Source organism: Pithys albifrons, chromosome 5 (assembly GCF_047495875.1).
Source record: "Pithys albifrons albifrons isolate INPA30051 chromosome 5, PitAlb_v1, whole genome shotgun sequence".
NCBI lineage: Eukaryota > Metazoa > Chordata > Aves > Passeriformes > Thamnophilidae > Pithys > Pithys albifrons.
Genome location: NC_092462.1, coordinates 58,416,151 through 58,438,243, shown reverse-complemented (window position 1 = coordinate 58,438,243; position 22,093 = coordinate 58,416,151). Strand labels below are relative to the sequence as shown.

At 38.1% G+C, this 22,093-nt stretch overlaps 1 protein-coding gene across 2 annotated transcripts in view; it reads right to left on the bottom strand.

Moving 5' to 3' along the window:
- Positions 1 to 22,093, bottom strand: part of KCNIP4 (potassium voltage-gated channel interacting protein 4) — a 403,843-nt gene that overhangs the window by 196,640 nt on the left and 185,110 nt on the right. The window lies entirely within an intron of this gene.

The following is a 22,093-nucleotide window of genomic DNA, read 5'->3' as shown; positions in this document are numbered from 1 at the left end:
ACAATGGGTTGTTTTGGAGGAGACCTTAAAGATCATGCAGTTCCAACCCTCTCACCATGGGCAGGGACACCTTCCATTTTACCAGTTTGCTCAAAGCCCCATCCAATATAGTTTTGAACACATCCAGGATTGGACGAGGAAAAGAAAAAGCAAGCTTATATTTTTTGATTTTTTTTTCTCACTTTAGTAATATTTGCTAAACAAAATATTTTCCATGGAAAACATTGGCAGTGAAATACAGGAATACTGATCAGAGGACTGACCCGGTATCTTATACCAGTAACAGCCACTGGCCTATCTACGACAGTCTGAAGTACTGGCATTGCCACATGCAGTATACGCATGGTTAAGGATTTACTCTTTAAATCCCTTAATAATTTAGCATCTAAGGAGGAATTTACAATAGAAAAACAGCACCCCTACTGCAGCAAAAAAATGAGCAGGGGAACAATTGCAACAAAAGAAGAGGAGGCTTAGAGGTGACCTCATCACTCTCTGTAACTACCTGAAGGGAAGTTCTAGTCAAGTGGGGGTTGGTCTCTTCTCCCAGGCACTCAGTAATAGGACAAGGGGGTATGGGCTCAAGCTCTGCCGTGGGAAATTTAAGTTGGACATCAGAAAAAATTCTTTACAGAGAGAGTAATCAGGCATTGGAATGGCCTGCCCAGAGAGGTGGTGGATTCACCATCCTTGGAGATTTTTAAACTGAGATTGGACATGGCACTGAGTGCCATGATCTAGTAAATGGACTGGAGTTGGACCAAGGGTTGGACTTGATGATCTCAGAGGTCTTTTCCAACCCAATCTATTCTATGAAATTTAATCCTGTCTGGTAGACTACTGTCCCTCACATGGTTGAATTAGTGCCAGGTGCTCAGTTTTCCTTCTTTCCTTAGATAAGATTTTAAAAAAATTCATTGTGTCATGTGAGAATAGACAGCAACTTCTAAGTGCCCCAGGTATACTTGCATTATAATGTTGTCATTACTGAAAACAGTGGAATGATGTGAGAATAAGGGGGCTAACAGATATAATATAGGTATCTTTTTTTGTAGAGTGGATAGATAAACCCATATAGCATAATGTTCAGATGTCACTATTCTGTGATTTTTGCTCCAGATGGGACTCCCTGAAGCTGCTTAAACTTTTTCTGTCATAAAATCTATTATTTAACACTCCATACTGAATATTGTACTTGTTTAATTTCTGCAGGCAGGTTTTTCTTGGGTATTTTTACCTTTATTTGCTGCAAACTTTCTCCTTATGTTCTTTCTTCTCTCATTCAGTCTTCATTCCAAACAAGGCTAAAGGTCTTCTCCCTTCAAACCAGCTTATCAATGGCCCTAAGGAAAGTAGATTCAGCTTTCCTTCAGCCTGGGACTAAAATAAACTAGTTTATCAGCATCAGCAACATAATATCTACAGTCTGTATGCCTTTACCCAAAAGGTTGATAGAAGCTGTGTTTGGGTACATGTAACATCAGCACTTCAACGGACATATTAATTTTCATTAATAACTTTTGTTAATACTGGTCTGCTGAAAATATTAAAATGAAAACTCTTTTTTTAAAAGACAAAATATTTACTACTTTTTTTGACAGTCAAACTTGCTCATTGCAGAGAAGTGGAAAGCAGAGCTTGGGATGGTGGTTCTGCAAAGAAGGCAGATGCTATTGTCCCACAAACCTGAACCCCAGGGCTGTCAGCAACTAGACAAACACACACGTGGAGTCACAGGGATGTGCCTCCTCAGGTATCAGCAGAGTGAACAGTTTTTCCCAAAGGTGTAGTTCTACTGCACCTATGGCTAATTATGATTCTTCCAAGAAACAGCAGAGAAGTACAGAAGAAAGGCAGAATTAGCATTACTACAGCTTTACAGATGGATGACAAAGTACAGTAAGAACGATAATCTCTAGGGAAGGCTAGGATTTTGCAAGAAAGCTGTGACTAAACTCAGATTTCTCAAGTGTTGTGAACTAGCCATGAAAATCCTTTTTTTTTCTCCTTTTGATATACATATAAGCAATCTAAAACACAGTTTAGTATACCTTCCTTCATTTGGTCATTGCTTTTTAGCAAAACTTTATAAAACCTTACAATACCCCTCCAGCAGGAACAAAAAATAGCATGAAGCCATATCTGATCTTCACATTCCTACCTGCCTAAAAACAGAGCTGACTCTATTAGCAGGAAGGGTTACAAACAGCATAACATTATTTCTCTCTCCAAGTACCTTAACCAAACCAGTGAAGTGACCTGTAGTTTTATTCTTTGCTTTCCATTAAAAAAAAAAAGTGATCTTCATTTACCTATACAGTTTTATCAAACCATGATGGGAAGAATAGAGCTAACAATTGCAAGTATTCAAACTCTATTTTTCTCTTGCCTAACTACCAAAGCCTTAATCTATTGTAGAATTAAGTTTGAAAAAGATGTAGAAATGCAGGAAATAGGAATGGGATGAAAGATATTAAATAATAAATTACATGCCATATAGGTATTTTATGCACAAGAGCACATAGCCTTGTTTTTCATATGTGTAACTGCAAATAAAATGTTCCAGTCTAGAAAGTGTTATGAATTCTGTTTTCATAAACAGAATTTCATCAAAGCATTTTGCAGCATTATTTTTTATCATGAGAGTAAATGTATTAAACTGAAGTCACTGGTTATATTTTGAGCTAGGAACATATCTAAATGGTCACTTCTCATCTTATGATGGAGCCATAAACCACAACACAATGACTCCATTCACATTACTGTGACTAAGATCCTTGATACCATTAATCTTACTGCTATTGCTTAATGCTGTATATCATGAAATGTTAATGTTAAAAAAAGACCCAATCAATTTAGACTGAAGAATTATGAGTTAGTCTACAGATGGGAGTCCTAGTAATGGTTATATTTCTTCTTTACACTTCCTTTTCTTATGCTCTTATATTCATGTGGATGCCACTAAGCCACTCCCAGATTTTCACCATGGCTTCCATGAGAACAGTCACTAACCTCTGATATATCTAACCACCTATGGAAGTAGTTTACAGGAATCTGGCCTGTGTAAGTCAAAATCCATTGGATTTTGTTTAAAACATTCAGATTAGTGATCTGAGCAAACCTGGGTGGCTTTGCATAAAGCACAGTGGGATGCACACACCCACTAACAGATTTGGGGAAGGCTATCCTTGGCAGGGGGCAGTTAGCGGCAAAACTAACCACTCTGTTGCTAGGTGCAAACAGGAGGTCTATGCACTGCAGGAGAAAGATGGAATGGAGTAACACCAGTGGCCATCCCATGTCATACATGAAGTCTGAGAACAAAATCTGTAATAGAATATATAATTTCTTGATTGTAACTGAGGCAAACTTAAATAATATTTTCTTTTAAGGGTAAAAATCATGATGTATGTTGTAGTTTGGGATTATTATGTAAATTCTCTCCCCTGCCACTTAACTGCCCAGGCCAGCGGTTAACAAAAGAAGCAGTTAACTGCGATCGCTGGGGTGGGGGCAGGTTTGTCTCTTTTGGTTTTTTTTTTTGGATATTCTGCTCAGTCTTGGCTCGGCGGAAGGGGGGAGTGGGAACTCCAAGGAGGCAGGCTGCCCTGCTGGTTACTGCTGGGGTTTTTCCCTGGCTGTCTTGCCGCTGCCTACTTCGGACCACCTTTTCCTGCCGTGCTGCTGCCTGCCTTGGATTTGCTGTTTCTTGGACGGGGAACACAGGGGGAAGAGACTGAGTCCATCTGAAAGCCCACTGCTCGTCTGTTTCGCTGGAGAGGGACTGAAACTCACTCTGCAGCCAGCCGGGTTGTGACAAGGACACTTAAGTATAACCTTTTCTCCCGGAGGAAAACCTGCTGGGTTTTGTTGTTTTTTTTTTTTTTCTCTTATGGTGTTGGGGAAGTGGGTTGCACTAGTCTGTTTACATATATATATATATATATATATATATATATATAGCAGTTATCCTTCTTGTATTAAAATTCCTTTTCTTAAATTTGATAAAGAGTGGTGTGATTATTGTGGAGGAGGCCCCTCCCCTGCTTGTGGGTAAAACATTTTGGTTTTTCCCCTCAAACCGAGACATGTAAAGCCAGAGTAAGTGATTGCTTTAGAACTGGTGTCCCTCCAACATTTTTTTCTCCTATTTTTAATAAGAATCGCTTTGAAAAAATATTCCAACACCCAGTAAAATAACTACAATATGTATTCTGTGTAGATATTTACAAGATGTTTATAATTTTTAAATCTTAAAAGGACAAACCTACTCTTTCTTTCAAATTGAGAAAATAACCCAGAAAATCTTGATGTATCATAAGTACAAATACTTCATTATTTCAGCAGCTAGCTGTTATTACACTTTAGTCTCCCTTTTACTCTCTCTTAAATTTACTAATATAAATTGAGAATGAAATAAGACATTATTTTAAAATAAATAGATAGAACATAGTAAATCTTCTAGCTCATCAAATCACTGAGAAAATCAGCAAAAAGAGATGTCTCTTTTAATGTAACCTTCTTTCTTAGTGTGAATTTAATGAATCTGAAGAAAAGATACAGAATGCTATGATGCATTCAGCCATTATAAATGTAAAATCTTATAATGGCCCACACCTGGCAACTTTCCTAAAGGCATTGAGCCAGCATGGCTCGACTTCCACAGCTTTCCCAGATGAACCACTGGCAGAAAAAGATTACAGCATTCTAACATTATAGTGCCTTATTTCTATGTTTTCACAATTTAATCTAAGTCTACATCCTGAACTGTATCCAATGTTTTTCACTTGTCACAACTCACAGAGCTGCCACAGTTCAGTCTTGATGATGCTTCTGAGATGTCAGAAGACTACTTCCCAATCCCATCCAGGAAGCCTCCCTAAACCAGCAGGTCTGCCCCATGTCAGCAGGCAGCAATAATTCTATGGCCTGGCATGGAGGTTGTATCTCACCCAAATTGACTCCCATTGTGAAAGCAGGCCAAGATGTAGTCATGAAACAGAAGTTCTGTCTCTTCAGACTTGGTGTATACTTAGATGGCAATACATAAATCCTGTGATTTCACAGAACCAATTAAAATACAAAAAAGTTATGTCCTACAATATTCATAAGTAAGCTTTTCAAAGACTGACAGAAAACATCCTTACATGCCAACTGAGATGTAGTTCCAATTAGAAAGTATACTTGAAGATCTGGATAATATCATTAACATCACTCTTCAGAAGTTTTGGGTTGCTATAAATCTCAGAAGCCGCAAAAAAATCTGTCAATATATCAGTTATTCTTAATAATTGTCTGAATATTATTTATGTATTCTGGAGCACTTTAAATGGAATTCCTTTTCAAGTTTATTCCTTTCCGTGTAATGAAAATATGGCTCCCTAAATCTGGTAGTGTGTATTTCTGGAAACTATCACACTGATTGTGACCATGGACTATGTGTCATTAGAAGACAGAAATTTTCTCATAGCATTCTGCTCTGGTAACTCCATCTTTGCTAGAGGTTCTTACACCAAAAAAACTTCAAAAATGTTCAATGTCTTCAAAATGTCAGACAACTGTATTTTAAAACTCTCTGTGAAAACTGAGGTTGAGAAATACTTTACCGTTGTAATTCCACAGCTGAAGCTCAACTGTTTCTTGAGAGTATTTTGTGCCACCTCTTTATTAGCAAGGATTCTTCTCCTAAGAAACTTAATGATTTTCAAGTGTTTGCACTTGAGAGAACATACTGATCATTTTCGAAACTACAGAGAAAGTCCTGTCACACAGAATTACAGGACAGTTATTAACTGTCATTTGTAAAACTCCTATGCATCTTCCACCATGAAGAATACAGAAAGCTTAATTTCAATTTTTGAGATAGTCACAGCATGTCAAGGGATGGTGCTTTATAATGCTTTATTTAATTTTCTCTGAATGACACATGGACTCAAAAAGCTCATGTTTGATGCCTCATAGAGCTGTGGGAAACCACAGGTGGCAGCAGGCCTCCAGCAGCCTATTTCACCATAATTCATCAGGCCTGTTGGTACAGCATGACCCACACCTCCATTACATTCAATATTTAAGAGATTGTGTTATTCTTCCAAGGTGTAAGCATGTGAGCTAACACTCATGACACAAATAGTTTCAGGGAAGACTTTCTAGCCCTGTCAGTCCTGCACCTTTTACCCTGGGAATTACCTCTAACTTATTTCTCCCTTTAAACTTAAAAATCTAGTGTATACCTAATGCCCTAAGTGCAACAGCTCTAAGATTCAGTGGCTTTTCCCTATCACACAACTGAAGCTTTCATTCAGACTTTCATGGTTTTGCTTCTCAAGTATTGTGACCTTGTCTTTTCTGTCTTCATCAAGTGCTGCCTGGTTCCTTTTTATTCACTTAGGATACTGCCACAAAGATCATAATTCTGGGTTAACACTCCAGCTATTTCAGTTTTTCCTTGGCATTTCTAATGGATCCACATCATCACATGCAAAATATTTGCCATAACCTTAAGGCCAGTGCTAACATACTACTGCCATACCCAGTCACTGTTAACTGTTAGAGAATATTGAGCTGTTAACCCCCTCAAGCAAAAATGCTAGCCTAAGTAATGAATAAATTATGCCTTATTCATAAGAAATGTTGCTGGCTCTAATACATGCCCCTAACATTCTGGAATATTACTATAACTGCAATCTGTGTTTCAAACTGTCTGTGATACACTGCATGTGGATGCTGACATTTTTTAAGCCAGAGCTATGGACAGAGGGTGAGAAATTTATGAGACAACATGGTAAAATTTTTATCCAGATAGAAAGCAAAGAAGACACATCATTAATAATTAGAAATACCATTAATAATTAGAAATATATTTTGTGTTTGGAATATTATTAGAAAACTGTCAAATTTCCTGCAGACTTTAACTGTGAACATTATATGAACTTGAATTTATCGTAAATTTGATAAGGAAACTTATGTACAGTCTCAAAACAAGAGACTGACAGAAGAGTTCCTCCAGTTCAGCTGATGCAGTATGTGGACATTTGCCAGACTTTTCCTCCTAATCCCTTGTTGGTTCATTAGTAGCTCACTGCAGACAAGAGACGGGTTTGCCAATCAACAGTAAAAGTCATGGGAAAGCCTAGCTCATATACCCATGGAAAACAGCTTGAGAGATTGGAGCAAGACAGCATTTTTCATAGTTCTACTTTAAAAAGCCTGAACAACCCCAAAACAAGACAGATCCAGAAAGCTTGGGAAATCTGAAGCTGATGTCTATAGAGCCTTACAGCCTGACTTAAGCCCTAGTGTGCTATTAGTCCAAAGGGTTGGCTCCTACTTTGCCCAGAAGTTGTTATTAAGACAAATGACAGAACAAAAGAGTGACAAGTTCAATTTTTTTGTTTTGTTTTGGTTTGGTTTTAGACTGGTTATACAAAACTAACCAACATCGATAAAATAAATAAGGCAAGCTGACAGATACACTCAGTTTGCAATTCCGCCCAATTAACCTACTTGGAGCACCATGAAGGAACACAACAAGTTTCTTCCTAACAATCTGCCAGTCTTTAAATTGCTTTCCTGCAGATGTCTACTGTGTGTGAATCTGATACAAACAAATCCATGTGCCTAAGCAAAGCTTGTTTTAGTTTCAAACATCAGTCTCAGTTTTGCTAGGAGTTTTGGTTTGGTAGGAGGGCGATCTTACTACAGAAACTCATTGAAGGTGCATTAGTGTACCTGAAGAATCACAGGGAATTGCACCATTTTTCTCATGGTGAAAAAAACACAAATGCAAATAACAACCACATATTCAATAGCAATCTTTACCTCATCGATAGTCAATGATTGTTAATGGTTGTTTTATATCATCTGACTAGGATAGATGGAGGGCCTTTTTATGTCAACAACTGTACAGAAACACACACTTGGATTTAGCAGTCTTGGCAGACACTCCTAATGAGATCAGTTGCATGCACGGTCTTTACAGAACAGGTTTGATGAACATTAGTGCAACAGTCCAGAGAGATATAAAGCACTGACATTTACTAATTAAATGAACAGAAGATCTCTGTGCATTGAGCACCAAGAGTTAGAGACTTTCAACATTGCTAAACTCAGCAGGAATACTCTTAAACTAATAGACAGGGAATTCTTGTTATGTAAATTCTTTCTCCCTTGCCTGTCTTTATGCCATATAAATGTCTGTATTACCACTTCCTTCCTCATTATTACATTCTTTGGTTTCCAGTGAACATTTTTTCTTTATAAAGCAGTCATTTGCACACAAAAAAGGTATAACTTTTTAAACAGAATCATAATTCTATTGGTTCTTTCCTGATTGAAAGCCACTTTTCTTTAAATTTGTGTTTGCCACACTGGTCTTCTCTACATGTGTCTGTACGGTGAATGTGTTTCTGTGTGAGATGGTAACCTTCCAATATGGTGTGAAAATTTTTGGAGCAAAGACAGACCCAGTGGAGACACAAAGAGCAAACAAGACAATAAAATTTGTACACATATTAATTTTAAATTTATCAAGAGTGTGTTGCGCTTTCATTTTAATATCTTACTAGAATTTCTACATGAGGCCAGGTAATACTTGCTTTGTTTTTACATTCACTAGCAGAGCTCCAAATGTTCCAGGGAGTTCAGAAATGTAAAACAGTATGAAATATGGCATTTAATGCATCTCATTTGTCAAAACAAACAAAAAACAAGTGAGACACCTGCAAAGCTTTTCTACAGTTAGGTTTTTCTTTTGCTTTCTCTGAATACCTACTAAGTTATTTGATTGATAGTCAGTCCTGACTGACCCATATTTTCTCCTCATCTGTTGAAAATATAAAAGGGCTTAATCAAGTAACAAGGTTGAGCACCTCAAGGAGGGGCATCAGACGATGCATGATGGCCCAGTAAAAATCCTTCACCCAGATGTCTATCTGTTTACATGAGAAAGCATCAACTTCCGCAGGCTGTCAGGCGATTAAAATATTCTGCAAAGTAAAACAAACAAATAAAATTGATTGTTTGCCTTCACATGGAAGGATTTAAAAATAAAAATGAAGCAAGTAGACTGTTGGTGTTCTCTAACTGGAAAAAGTACTAATGCTAAAATTGTGCTAGATAGGTTAAAAACAAACCACTGAAAGAGATCATGACCAGTATTTCGAGATCACCTCAAAACCAGTGAAGTTTAAAACTAAACAGCACTAAAGAAAGAGTGGTATGGAAGAAGAAAAAGAGATTCTGAAACACTTTCTTTTCCCCAAGCTAGGAACTACATAGAATTGAAATGGCATCCTAAGACTGTGTCTTAGTTCAGCAGGTGAGACCAGTTTATCACTGTGTGGGTGTGACCAAAGCTGTGTATTCTACATCCTCTATGTAATTTCCCATGAACTGTTAACAATGGACCATTTGAAGCAGCTGCCCAGGGCACACCCAACCCCTCAGGCTGTAAGCTGGGTGTGAAAGAAGCCTCTGAGATACGAGCTGTGATAACTCCCCTCCAGGAAGTCGTTAGCAACTCCACACCCAGCCTGAGGGGGCGTGTCTGCTAATGGGCCAGCAACAATTCCAAAAATACCCCATGACTCACAGAGTCAGATCACCCATTGTGGAACTCCCTGCCCTGGGGGAGGTACTGGGCATTTCCACCTGAACCTGAGGCCATATAATCTTGGGATTTGGAGATCTCTGGGACTGCCCACTAGATCCAGAGGAGGACCAGAGCCTCTACAGGACCCCAGCTACCACTCTCAACCAGACTGAGACCATCATCTGCATCAACAGACTTTTATTCCCTTCCTTTTATTTTGTACTCAAAGGAACCATGGGGGTTTCAGCACAGGAGCTAATGTACACCATTGTGTTTGGGCCCCAGGGGGCTGGGTTATACTTCTGGGTTTTGTGGGTTAAAACCAATTTCTCTTTGTGTCATTGCATTTATTGTAATATTTTTATTAAATTATAACTCTGACTTAAAATCTCTCTTGATCTGGGTTCATTTCTCCTGCTAGTTTACCTTTAAACCAGCATAGGCTGCTACCTAGAAACTAGTTTTAGAATGTAATGTAGATTCAGCCAGGAATATAGCCTTATCAGAGGACAGGAGAACTGTGAAATGAAATATATACATACCTATATACACAGCATGGGAGTGGCTGGAAGTAATAGAGACTCACATCTTACATTCCTTTCACATTATCAGTATGTTTCAAATGCAAAATTCCTCCTTTTTAATTTCAGGTTGGATTTTTTTCCCTGTGAGGACTATCCCTCTGACCCATTTGCAGTGTTTTGCATCAGAAGAGTAAACCTGCTCAAAGCAAACAGCAGGGTGTGGCAGAGGAAGCCTAAGGGAACAGACATCAGTAGAGAACTTTTTCACAGAAATGCAATGCAGAAACATTGATGGCTGGAGCAGAGTGCACTACTTTTCAGTCTTGCTGTATATGAGGAAGGTAGCCCATAGATAGAAGGCAGGAGGAGTTTACTTCTGTTTCCCAATATCCACCTTCTCCACACTGTAGGTTCCACAACTTCCTCAGTGAAAGCAGAATCCCCACAGAATCCAAATGTGTGTCTTCCACCTTTCAGCAACAGAATCAGGCTCAGAATTTTTCCCATGGTTTTACTTCTAGAAGCATTACAAAGCTAAAGCTGTGACTTTTTGATACCTGTTTTAAAATCTACCTGACATGGCCTGCGTATTTGACTACTAAAATGCTGGCAGAGTTTTAAACCTTAATTTTTGAAGCAGTAATTTCATCTTGTTGCTTGCAGAACTTCTCATGTCAATAAAATTTTTCTTCATCTTCTCCAGCTATTTTGTATCCTTGCATTATTTCCTGATTACATAGCCAATTACTACTAACAGCATGTGTTGTTCTGTATAGCTTCCTCTTTTGAACAAAGTTCTTTCTGATCTCCTTTGTTCCCAGCATTAATAATTTGAAACATGAACATCAGATTACAAGAATAAAATTTGTCTTTGCTTTCTCCAGGTTGTAGTCTGAATTATTCTTGCAGTGGAGACTACCCTGCAGTTAAACCCCAGATTACTGTATTTTGACAATTCAGTTGTGTTTCAAATGAGCAATCTTAGATCTGTACTTTATCCATGTCACATATTAACCACCTCTTCCCATCTGATATTTCATTGTAAATGACACATTAGCATGAAATGCACATGATGCTCCACCCATTCAATACTGGGATTCTGTTCTAATGACTATCGTCCACTACAGATGTATGCACCTTCCTCAATACATTACCTGTGACACCCTAACAAACATCTTTCCTGTGGCTTTCCACCATGACCTTTTTTAATAGTTCTGTCATTTCTACATTGGGAGATGTAATATGCTGGTTTTGGCTACAGGAAGAACTGAACTTCCATCACATGGTTTTTTCACAGATCAATATATCCTTATAGACTGTAACCTTGCTGGTGATCTTATGACTGCTAATTAAGAGTCTAAAAGCCCAGGATAAAATGCTACAAAAGAAAGTCCAAGATGTAGATTTTTTGCTTTACTTGCTAGTCTCTGTAAAAATAATGGAGTGGCTTGTTCGGATAAATGGAGGGAATATATCAAGGACGTATTTGATGCAATATTCAGAAAGTACCCAGAATTACATTTAGAACTATGCTATAGTCCCTATAAGCTGTGAATCATATGTAAAAATGTCTATGGAGTCTCAGAGTATGATCCTAAGCTAAATATTTATGTGCCAGCTGCAACAACATTAAGTTTGTGATGTCAGAGTAATGCTGATGCTTCTCAATGATGCTGATGCTTCTAATTATGTTCTTAGTAGTTGCTTAGTAATAGTGGCTTTCAGAAATTATCAATGTTAGGTATTTCATAGCTTCCCATTTAAAAAAAAAATAAAATCAAGTGGATAGTAAACAAAAACATTTGACATATTACAACCCAATAATTAAATAGATATGAAAACTTTTGACATATGCCTGCAATTAAAGATGTTCTGCAGGGAGGGAAGTTTATCAGACTGTTTGGGTTTCTTCCTTTCATAGAGGGACAATTTTCGATGATTCAGAATAAATTCTGAGACATTTTGAAAAACTGCATAATTTGCAAGGAGTCATTCCTCATTCTGATAACTTACATTGGTGAAACTTGTTCTGTGCATGAAGCTTTAAAATCTGTCCTATTCCCACATCACTATTTCGTATCGTAAAAGTAGTAGAAGTGTCAAACTAATGATTTAATATACTAATTATCTGAAACCAGAGCAATATTTTAGCAGCCGCCATCAGAGGTTCAGCTCATGCCGCTGAGAGTTAAATTCTTACAGAACTTACACTTTATGTTTCAAAAAATTGGATCACTGAAGTTGAATGAGCCCATAGAAAGCATGGCCTATGCAAGACAAGAAAACCAAAAAAAACCCCCCATATTTCCCTTTGGGAAAGAAGACTTAAAATACAGGTAGCAAAAAAAAAAGTTCTTAGAGAAGCATCAACTAAAAATATTTTTCAAAGAATTCTGTAGATTCCAAATTACAAAGTTGTAGAATTTTAAGGGCTCTCAGAAATTCATCTAGCCCAGTTTCTTGCACTGTACTTTACTGACAGACCTAAAAACCATAAATAAATAAAAAGAATAGAGCACATCCCCCCAGACTCTAGTACTTCATTGCTCTGTGGAAGTGGAACCCAACCCCAACCCAGTGTTTTCCACAGTACCTTTTGCTGCTGTTTGATCCCACTTATTCTTGTCTGTGCATACAGCTCTCTCAACCTGTCCCTCACAGAAGCATATCTGGTATAAAAAAATTAAACTAAAGCTTACTAGAATTCTTTGAAACAGTCACTTAATTTTCACACTTTTATATAATACTATTTGTGATGCTCTGGTGCATTTATTTTTTTAACTAGAAAACTGAGTATCTCAAATGTTCTGGCTATTTTTAAAACATTTTTTTCAAAGCTGGAAAATAAACAAACTAAACAAAAAGTTAGGGGACTGCACTTTTCCTAACATACAAATATAGAAATCTCAGAACCATCCAGAATAAATTCTAAATTATTCCACAGCTGTGAAAAACATAACTCATTAAAACTGACTACTGACTACTTTGTTTTTATATTGTACTCTTTCCTTTATTTTTCCTCATTTTGGTTAAGAGCTTCTATAGGCATTGACTCTGTTGTTATATAGATTGAGAATGTTATCCCAAGTGTATCATATCCTAAATGACGTGTTAATAAAATGAAGAACAGCATCTAAGCTTTATATTTAAGTGGAACATGATTGAACTGAGAAGTCTGGTGGAACGAAGAAGTCTGGAGGGAATATGGTTTCTATTTAATCAGGAAACCATTAAATACCATTGTTTCTATAAACTCATTTGGCCCCTCAAATTCAGATCAGCTTCAGTCAGCAAAATTATCAGTGGGATACATTTTTTAATGGAGGTCAGCATATATCCCTGACTCATGTGAACACATCCTATGATCATGTTCACTGGAAAGAACAAACAGGACATGGAGATTTGCAGTCTGTTTGTCCATTGCACTGGGAAAGGAAGTCCTGCCAGAAACCCTGCAAACACCAAGAATGTCTGGGTGCAATGGTTTTGTGTTTTGAGCACTGCACTAATTGAAAGATAAATGAAATTATGTGTAGCCATAGAGTTCCTGAATTGTGAAAACAATTTCAATTTTTAAGTAAATAAAAAATTATATTGTTTACTCAAGAAAAACGCCAGTGTATTTCTGACCTCATGAACTCTTTTGGAGAAATCCGTTGTCCCAGCAGAGAAACTGCTATGAACTGAGGGAGCTGCTGGCAAATACTCAACATATAAATTATTCTGCTCTTGAATGTGTTGATCCCTTGACAGAGATGAGACCTAAATAACTGTCTCACTGCATGTTAACAGTTTATGTGGCTGGCTTTCAATTCAGTGTAATTTACTGAACACTAGAGAGCTTTATTACAAGGTTCAGGATAAATTAAATGAAAATCAAGTACAAATGAAGCATGGGTCTTCCATGAGCAGAATTCAAAGGGATGCTGGAAAGCAGGATAGCATCTGCTACAGTGTCCAAAAAGACAGATGGATTTCCAGTGCATCTGTGTGCAGAAAATAAAATGGTTTGGCTGAGGTTTGCTGTGTCTTGTTAGAAAAGAAGAAAGATATCCAAATAAATTGGACCAAGATTCATCTGGATACACTTTTGCTTCTGCCTTAGTGTAGACACAATCTCATTTTGAGTAAGAGAAAGAATGAGAAAGTATGAGATTTCCTACTGGTCAGAGGATTAATATGTAAGATAATGACTCTCCTCCTAATTGAAGGAGCTCAGCTCAAGGCAAACAAACAAGAAAAAAAAGCAAAACCTCCATGCAATCTGTAACACAATCTGTGAGCAACAAGACCTACATAAATCAGTGGTCCCAAAGGTACTGGACTTAATTTGCCATTGGTTTGTAAAACATGGTCCTTTACAAAGTACAAAATAGGTGTAAAAGTTTACTAGTTTAAAATGATACATGACATTTATTTAGTACTAGAGTACTAAACAGTATGCTGGCACACTCGTATTTAGTATGTAATGTAAGTCTGCCGGGATTAGAAAAGTGACCAGGGTCGGCTGAACACTGCAAAGCATGACTTTTTCTCTTTTTGAAGGTGATGCTTACAGTTTACAGTTTAGGCTCAAGATTTATGTTTGACTTTGCTAAGTGAAAATGAAAAGACAGAATGAGGTATTCTCTACTATTTCTATACAGCTGTGTTATGGCCTTGCAGCCTGTTGGCAGTGCTTTTGGAGAGCATATGGAAACATGGAAATGTCCTCTGTGGAGCACTTGTATTGCTGGAGCCTGAAGGTTGGGGACTGATTAGTCTTATTACAACTGCTACATATTCCTGTGCAACTGGTCATTAACTGATGCAAAGGACAGCTGATGAAGTTGTGCCTACTTACTAACTAGTTTTTTTAGATGCCAATTATGTCTTAACTTACCCAGGGGACAGGTATGACTTCAAGCCTTCTCTCCCAGCTTGTGTGATGAGGGGAGAGAGGGATTCCAGCTGTTAGCATCTGCATGGGGCAACACAGCCCCCAGTGGAAGCCTCCTGCCATAACTCTTTCTCTGCAGAAACAGATAAGCAAGGAACTTGCTCTGAAGAAAAGACCTTTAGTCTCTCTGAAACACTTTGCATTCTGTATAACTGTAGGCAAATAAAAAGTTTTGCTATCAAAAGTATAATAAAGTTTATTAAAAAGGAAATCACAAGTATCCCAGCCTTCCATTCCCCCAGAACCCCTCAAAACCAACTTGGATGGAAATCCAGTGCCTTATTTAGGCTAGGCTGTTCTAATGCGGCAGATAATACCAAATAAAGGACCTTCACAAACAAAATTCAGTCCAATATTTCTGCCTGCTTTAACACAGACTGATGGAGTGCCTTAGACTGTCATTACAGTTTTAAAAATAGAAGGTACATGAATAGGCATGCACCTCAGTTTTTTATAGAAATGAGTCATAGCGTTTCAATTATGTTTCTTTTCTTTGGTCCTTTATTTTCAATTTAAGAAAAACCCTTATTTGTACATCCTATTGCATTCTTATCAAAATCCTGTGAACCTGGTTAATCTCACTTCATGTGATTGGGATAACAGCAATAATAACACTGTGAAAAGCAATAGACCTCATTGTTACTGTGGTGTATTGAAGCAGATAATGAGATCTGGTATTTTACCTTGAGAGGAATATTGACAAGTAGCACTTTACTGAGTAAATATTCTTGGCTATGAGTTGGATTCTATGCAAAGAAAAATTCAATTTCTACAATGAATTCAACTCTATCAATGTATTAGTGTATTCTGGTAACTGCATCATTTATATATACATTTGCTCTTCCCATATTGTAACCAACAGTACATAGGACTTCAAACCTTCCCCAAAATCACAAAGTGTTTCTCAAAAGTGCTTTGCAGGAATATTTGTTGCTCACATTTAGATAGGGGAAAAAAATAAAGAGGTAAAGTGCTCCTTTTCATAACACAGTTATAGAGCTGAAAGTATAATCTGCATATCCTGTTGTCCATCTTGGTATTCAGTCTTTCAGCTGTAACAAAGCTTAAAGTATCTACAACATTCTGGGAGGTTTTTGTCACAATTACTGTAATTGTTTTAAGTGTGTTAGGCTGCTGTGAAAGACTGAAAAAGAGATGGCAGAGTATAGCTCTTGCTGTGAAAAAAAAAGTATTTTTGAAAAGTCAGAAGCAGACTAATTTACAAAATAACATCTGGCTACAGGGTCAAAATTAAAGTGTCTCCAAAATTCTTTGAAATTTTTATCTTCAAGATAAAGAGTTTTTTCACAAGGAGTCTCAACTATAGTGGCTTAATCAACAGTTGAAGCTCACAAACTATTTAAAATAAAAAGTGTGAAAAATGTGGATGAAGTGGCATAGGATGCTACATGACATAATGGCTTCTGGTCATACTGCAGGTAAAAAGACTCAGGAATGCAAGAACTTATCTTCACACTGCCTTCATTCCAACCTTTCCCCAAAGAATTATCAACAAATGGAAGACACCAGAATGAAGGAGCTGAATTTACTCCCTGATCATTATTAACCATTTCTCCTCATTTTGCATTGTGTTAGATGGTATAGAAAAACCACTGGAGTTGACAAACTACTTTTTATACACTGGAAATACAGAACAGACATATTAATAACACAGGCATTGACTTGATAGTAACATCAGAATCCAAACCTCAGTTCATAGCTCTCTACTAATATTGAATGGAAGAAAAGCCTGGAAGCACTTAAAAATTACGGTGTGATAAACTTTTGAGTTCCTGTGCCTATCGCTCTCATGAGTTTTGATTTCAATCACACATACTATTGGAACACCTTCTGGGTAATGCATAATATAAACCCATAAAACGGATTAAACTAATAGCAGAACTTCTGGATTTTGCCATTCCCTGAAACTGATCCATTATTACATATCCAATGAGAGCAGTGAGCTGGGACATGCCCTGCCTGCCTGTTCTGTGTTGCTTTCGCTCTGCGGAGGTGCAGTAATTTTCACAGCAAGGGGAATCCCTTGGACTTTTGCACAGAACTGCTGACTGCACAATCACACAGGGCCTAGTGAGGACCAGCTGCCAAAAACTCACCTGTCTGGTAGCCAGATTTCAGCTTGTCTGAAGCTACAACTTTAAATGCTCTGTCTGATGTTTAGGAGATTCCAGTGACTTGCTGTATACATGCTGAAACTTTCAGGTAATCCACGGTACTCTGTAGAGTCCAGGAGCTCCAAATAAATCCTGGACTTCTGAAACTGTGTTCGGGCAAAGGCAGACCCCGTTGCCATTATGTCATGACAACACATTCAGCTCATAGAAAGACAAGACCATTCTACCTATATCTTCATACTTCAGCTAAAATTATGGCACTGCTTGCCATGAGGAACAGATATAACCACTGCAAATGTACACCATGCAAAACAGAATACATATTTATTTATTAGCTTGAAATCAAAGTGGAACATATATTTTTGAGACTGAAGCTAAAGAAAAACAAGATACATTTTCTTTTCCTACCCAGAGCATTTATTTGAAAACCTGTAATGTTTGTGTGAGAAAGCAAAATGTTGGATTATGGCAGAAGAAAATTCCAAGACAGAGAGATATTGTGATGGATTTATCAGTGTACTATCCAAAAGGCCAAAGGGAATCTGACTGAAAATTTTACCTCTCTTATTTGGATTGTAGAAAACAGAAGTTAAGAGGAATATTGCTTTGGTGTTCAAGTACTGAGAAAAGTAGAAAAATTATTTGTCCCAGAAATGAGACACTCTAAATACTACCATTTACTTACCTGATGATATGCTGGGTTTTAAAACCTTTAATGGAAAAAAGGAACTGGAAAGAAGAGAGGCTCCTCACAGCTCTTGTCAGACTTCCCTGTTACTTGGTTAAGAAAACAGCGTGTTAAAAAAAAAGGTTCCTATCACTACATCTGCTCTGGGTATCAATTGGGAAAGCACAATATTTTAAGTCTTAAAAGCCATTATTTTCTTCACACACTGCCTGTGAAGATGAAAAGATAGAATTCAATATTTATATGTGGAAGAAACTGATGAGTGGTTTGTGGAGGAAGCTGTGGGATGTCTGCATTAAACAATGAGGTATTTAAATATTTTACCTTTCTGAAGAAGGTAAATATATTGAAATGACAGAAAAGGAAAAACCTTCAGAGTTATGAGGATACTCTGAGAACTGACTGAACTGAAGACTGGGTAAGAAATGGAATGCTTGCAGAAGAAACCAGCTGAAGAGACTTGGGTAAGATTTCCCTTTTCCTTATTTTATCTGTCTATTTTTTCCATCCTTTATCTTTCCTCACTGGGGATCTTTTCCTTACACTCTTGCCATGTAAATACATTTACATTTACAAAACTGAGCATTTACTTTTCAAATTTGAATGTCTACTGCTTTTTGGCCTCTAGACCTTGGCAGAGGTACCTCCATCCTCCCAAGAGAATTTATGGAATACACATAGCTCCCTAAATCATGTCTGACAGCTTCAGTTAATGTGGGCAGGTAAATTTTACACTATGAAATACATTTCATCCATAACAATTAAAGTGTACTGCACAAGTTACATGAGCAGGAGACAAAGGGAGTGTAAAGAGTTAAAGCTTCCATGGTAACCTCAGCAGTGAGGATGCAATTGGCTCGTCTGGTCCCTTCTGTCATGTCTTGATTCCATGCCAACAAATCATGAGCTGTCTATCATACCACACATCTATTTTTAGAGCATTTTCAGCTGCTTCCAATAAAATGATAAATGACACATGTTCACAGGGGCTAGTACTGGTCAAAGGCAGGGCTGTTTCCATCTGAAATGCATGCTGGAGCTTTGGAGCAAAACAGTATGACAAAGGTATGACCTAAAGTAAAATCAGAATAGAGGGTTTGCTCAAACTGCATTTGGCTTTTCTTAGCAGCAACCAATTCCTAAAGGCAAGCAAAATCTATGCCAAATATGATCAAATACACTTGTAGCTAATAAAGGAGTTGTTCCAAAGGGCTATGATACCTGCAGAGTCACTCTCAAGTGAGAGACATTTAGTAATTGCCTCATCCATAATGGAGTAGCTCTTCTTTTGTGCTTTAAACAGGAAGGCATGCTAAACATGTTTAAATAATGATATATGACCACTGCAAACACAGAATCTTTAATAATGCATTTCTCTGGGACACGTTCTATTCACGCAGGATGCCCAATTAATACATTAAAACAATGAACGGGAATTGCTTATGTTGTACCAGCAATTTGTTGGAGTGTCTGCAGGACAACAACAAGAACAAAAGGAAATATATATAGACAAATGGGGAAGGCACACACTGTGGAAGGAGAAACATGAAAATACAGTCCTTTGGTGGTCAGATCTGCACCAGCAGATCTCCACCTAAAGTGCCCTCACTCCCTACAGATAATAATGCCTTAAAGAAGTAAGGTAATTCCTCAGTGTCAACACTCTTCATAATTTTGCTTCTCTCTTTTCGTTTAACCTTTATCATGTTTCCCCTTATTCTCAATGCTCTGCACTTAGTTTGTCTTGCCCCAGTAACACTTGCTATACTTACCCAATATCTCCCAGGCTTCCAAGCCAACTTTCGTATACAAACTCAGGTTTGTATCCTGTATGTATCCTGATGACACACTGCTCCCCCATGTCTAAGCACAGGGAATTAACTCAATATTTTGCAGGTTACAGTTATTGATTAGCAACAAATTTTGAACTACTTCCTATTCCCATTAAGTTTATATAATTTAAAATATGAACTGAAAGGTCTTTGGACAAGAGAGTGTAGGTTTCTAAAGCTTTAATCAGTCACAAACTACTGAAATTTCAATTTTAAAGTTTTTTCTAAATAAAGTGAACTTGCCTTTAGTGTTCAAACATTTTTTCATGTATATCACTGTACTTCTCATTACCTGCAGGCTAGCAAACTGCAGACTTCAGATGGTTTTCCTGACAGAATATATTCTGAAAAAAAAGCAGAACTGTAATTTTATTTCAATTTCTGTATTTCATTTTCTAATCTGCCTTTTTACATGAGCAGAGAGCAATTTCATACAGAATTCCTATTTTAATGCAATATATTGATTGAGAAGCAGAAAAAAGCTTAATTTTATTATTTCTTTTCCACATATTCCTCATCTGAAAGCAGTAAAAAATATTGATAATTGAGGTATTATATACTTCAAAAATTACAATTTGTATTTTTACAAAAGGACAGGTAAAACTGCAGCAACATTTTTTTCATTAGTTCCAAAGAAAACTATAGAATTGTTGCTTTATCAATGTTATTCTCTTATTCTTGTACAAAAGAAGTCTCGCTCAGCAATGAACAGGGATACTTTTAACATTTAAGAAAAGATGCTTTTTGTTTTCAGGCTACTAAAAACACTGGAATTAGACATGCCAAAGGCATTTCATAAGAATGGGTCACTTGTAGCTCTTATTCAAGACATGCTGCATGTACTTTGAAATTAAAATAATTCATAATTTTATGATTGCTTAAAAACACATGGAGAAACCCCAACCAAGTTCAGAAAGAAAAAATAATCAGATAACACCTTTCCAAAAACCAGCCAAACAATTTTATCAAATCATTTTATCAGCTTTGTTACTAAGCTAGGTATAAGCATGTTCAAATGCAATATACTATTAGCTTATACATGAGTAGAATTAAGTCAATATGTTTTTCTTTCAGTCATTCCACATATTAGAATCATAGAATCGATTGGGTTGGAAAAGACCTCCAAGATCATCGAGTCCAACTCTTGGTCCAACTCCAGTCCATTTACTAGATCATGGCACTCAGCGCCACGTCCAATCAGTGTTTAAAAATCTCTAGGGATGGTGAATCCACCCCCTCTCTGGGCAGCCCATTCCAATGCCTGATTACTCTCTCTGGAAAGAATTTTTTTCTGATATCCAACTTAAATTTCCCACGACAGAGCTTAAGTCCGTGCCCCCTTGTCCTATTGCTGAGTGCCTGGGAGAAGAGACCAGCCCCCACCTGGCTAGAACTTCCCTTCAGGTAGTTATAGACAGTGATGAGGTCACCTCTGAGCCTCCTCTTCTCCAGGCTAAACAACCTCAGCTCCCTCAGCCTCTCCCCATAGGGCTTGTGCTCCAGTCCCTTCACCAGCCTTGTTGCTCTTCTCTGGACTCGCTCCAGCACCTCAATATCCTTTCTGAACTGAGGGGCCCAGAACTGAACACAGTACTCAAGGTGTGGCCTCACCAATGCAGAGTACAGGGGAAGGATCACTTCCCTGGTCCTGCTGGCCACGCTATTTTTGATACAGGACAGGATCCCATTGGCCTTCTTGGCCACCTGGGCACACTATTGGCTCATGTTGAGCCTCCTGTCAATTAGTACTCCAAGGTCCCTTTTTGCCTGGCTGCTCTCCAGCCACTCTGTGCCCAGCCTGTAGCGCTGCAGGGGGTTGTTGTGGCCAAAGTGCAGGACCCGGCACTTGGCCTTATTGAACTTCATCCCATTGGAATCAGCCCATCTCTCAAGTCTATCCAGATCCCTCTGCAGAGCCCTCCTGCCTTCCAGCAGGTCGACACTCCCTCCCAACTTGGTGTCATCAGCAAATTTGCTGATGATGGACTCAATCCCCTCATCTAAATCATCAATAAAGATGTTAAACAGGACTGGACCCAATACAGACCCCTGGGGAACACCACTGGTGACTGGCCGCCAGCTGGATGCAGCTCCGTTCACCAGCTCACTCTGGGCCCGACCCTCCAGCCAGCTCTTAATCCAGGAGAGGGTACACTTGTCCAGGCCATGGGCTACCAGCTTTTCCAGGAGTATATTATGGGAGACAGTGTCAAAGGCCTTGCTGAAGTCCAGATAGACCACATCCACAGCCTTCCCCTCATCCACCAGGTGGGTCACCTGATCGTAAAAAGAGATCAGGTTGGTCAGACAGGACCTGACCCTTCTAAATCCATGCTGGCTGGGTCTAATCCCTTGTCCACCCTGAAGGTGCTGTGTGATTGTACTC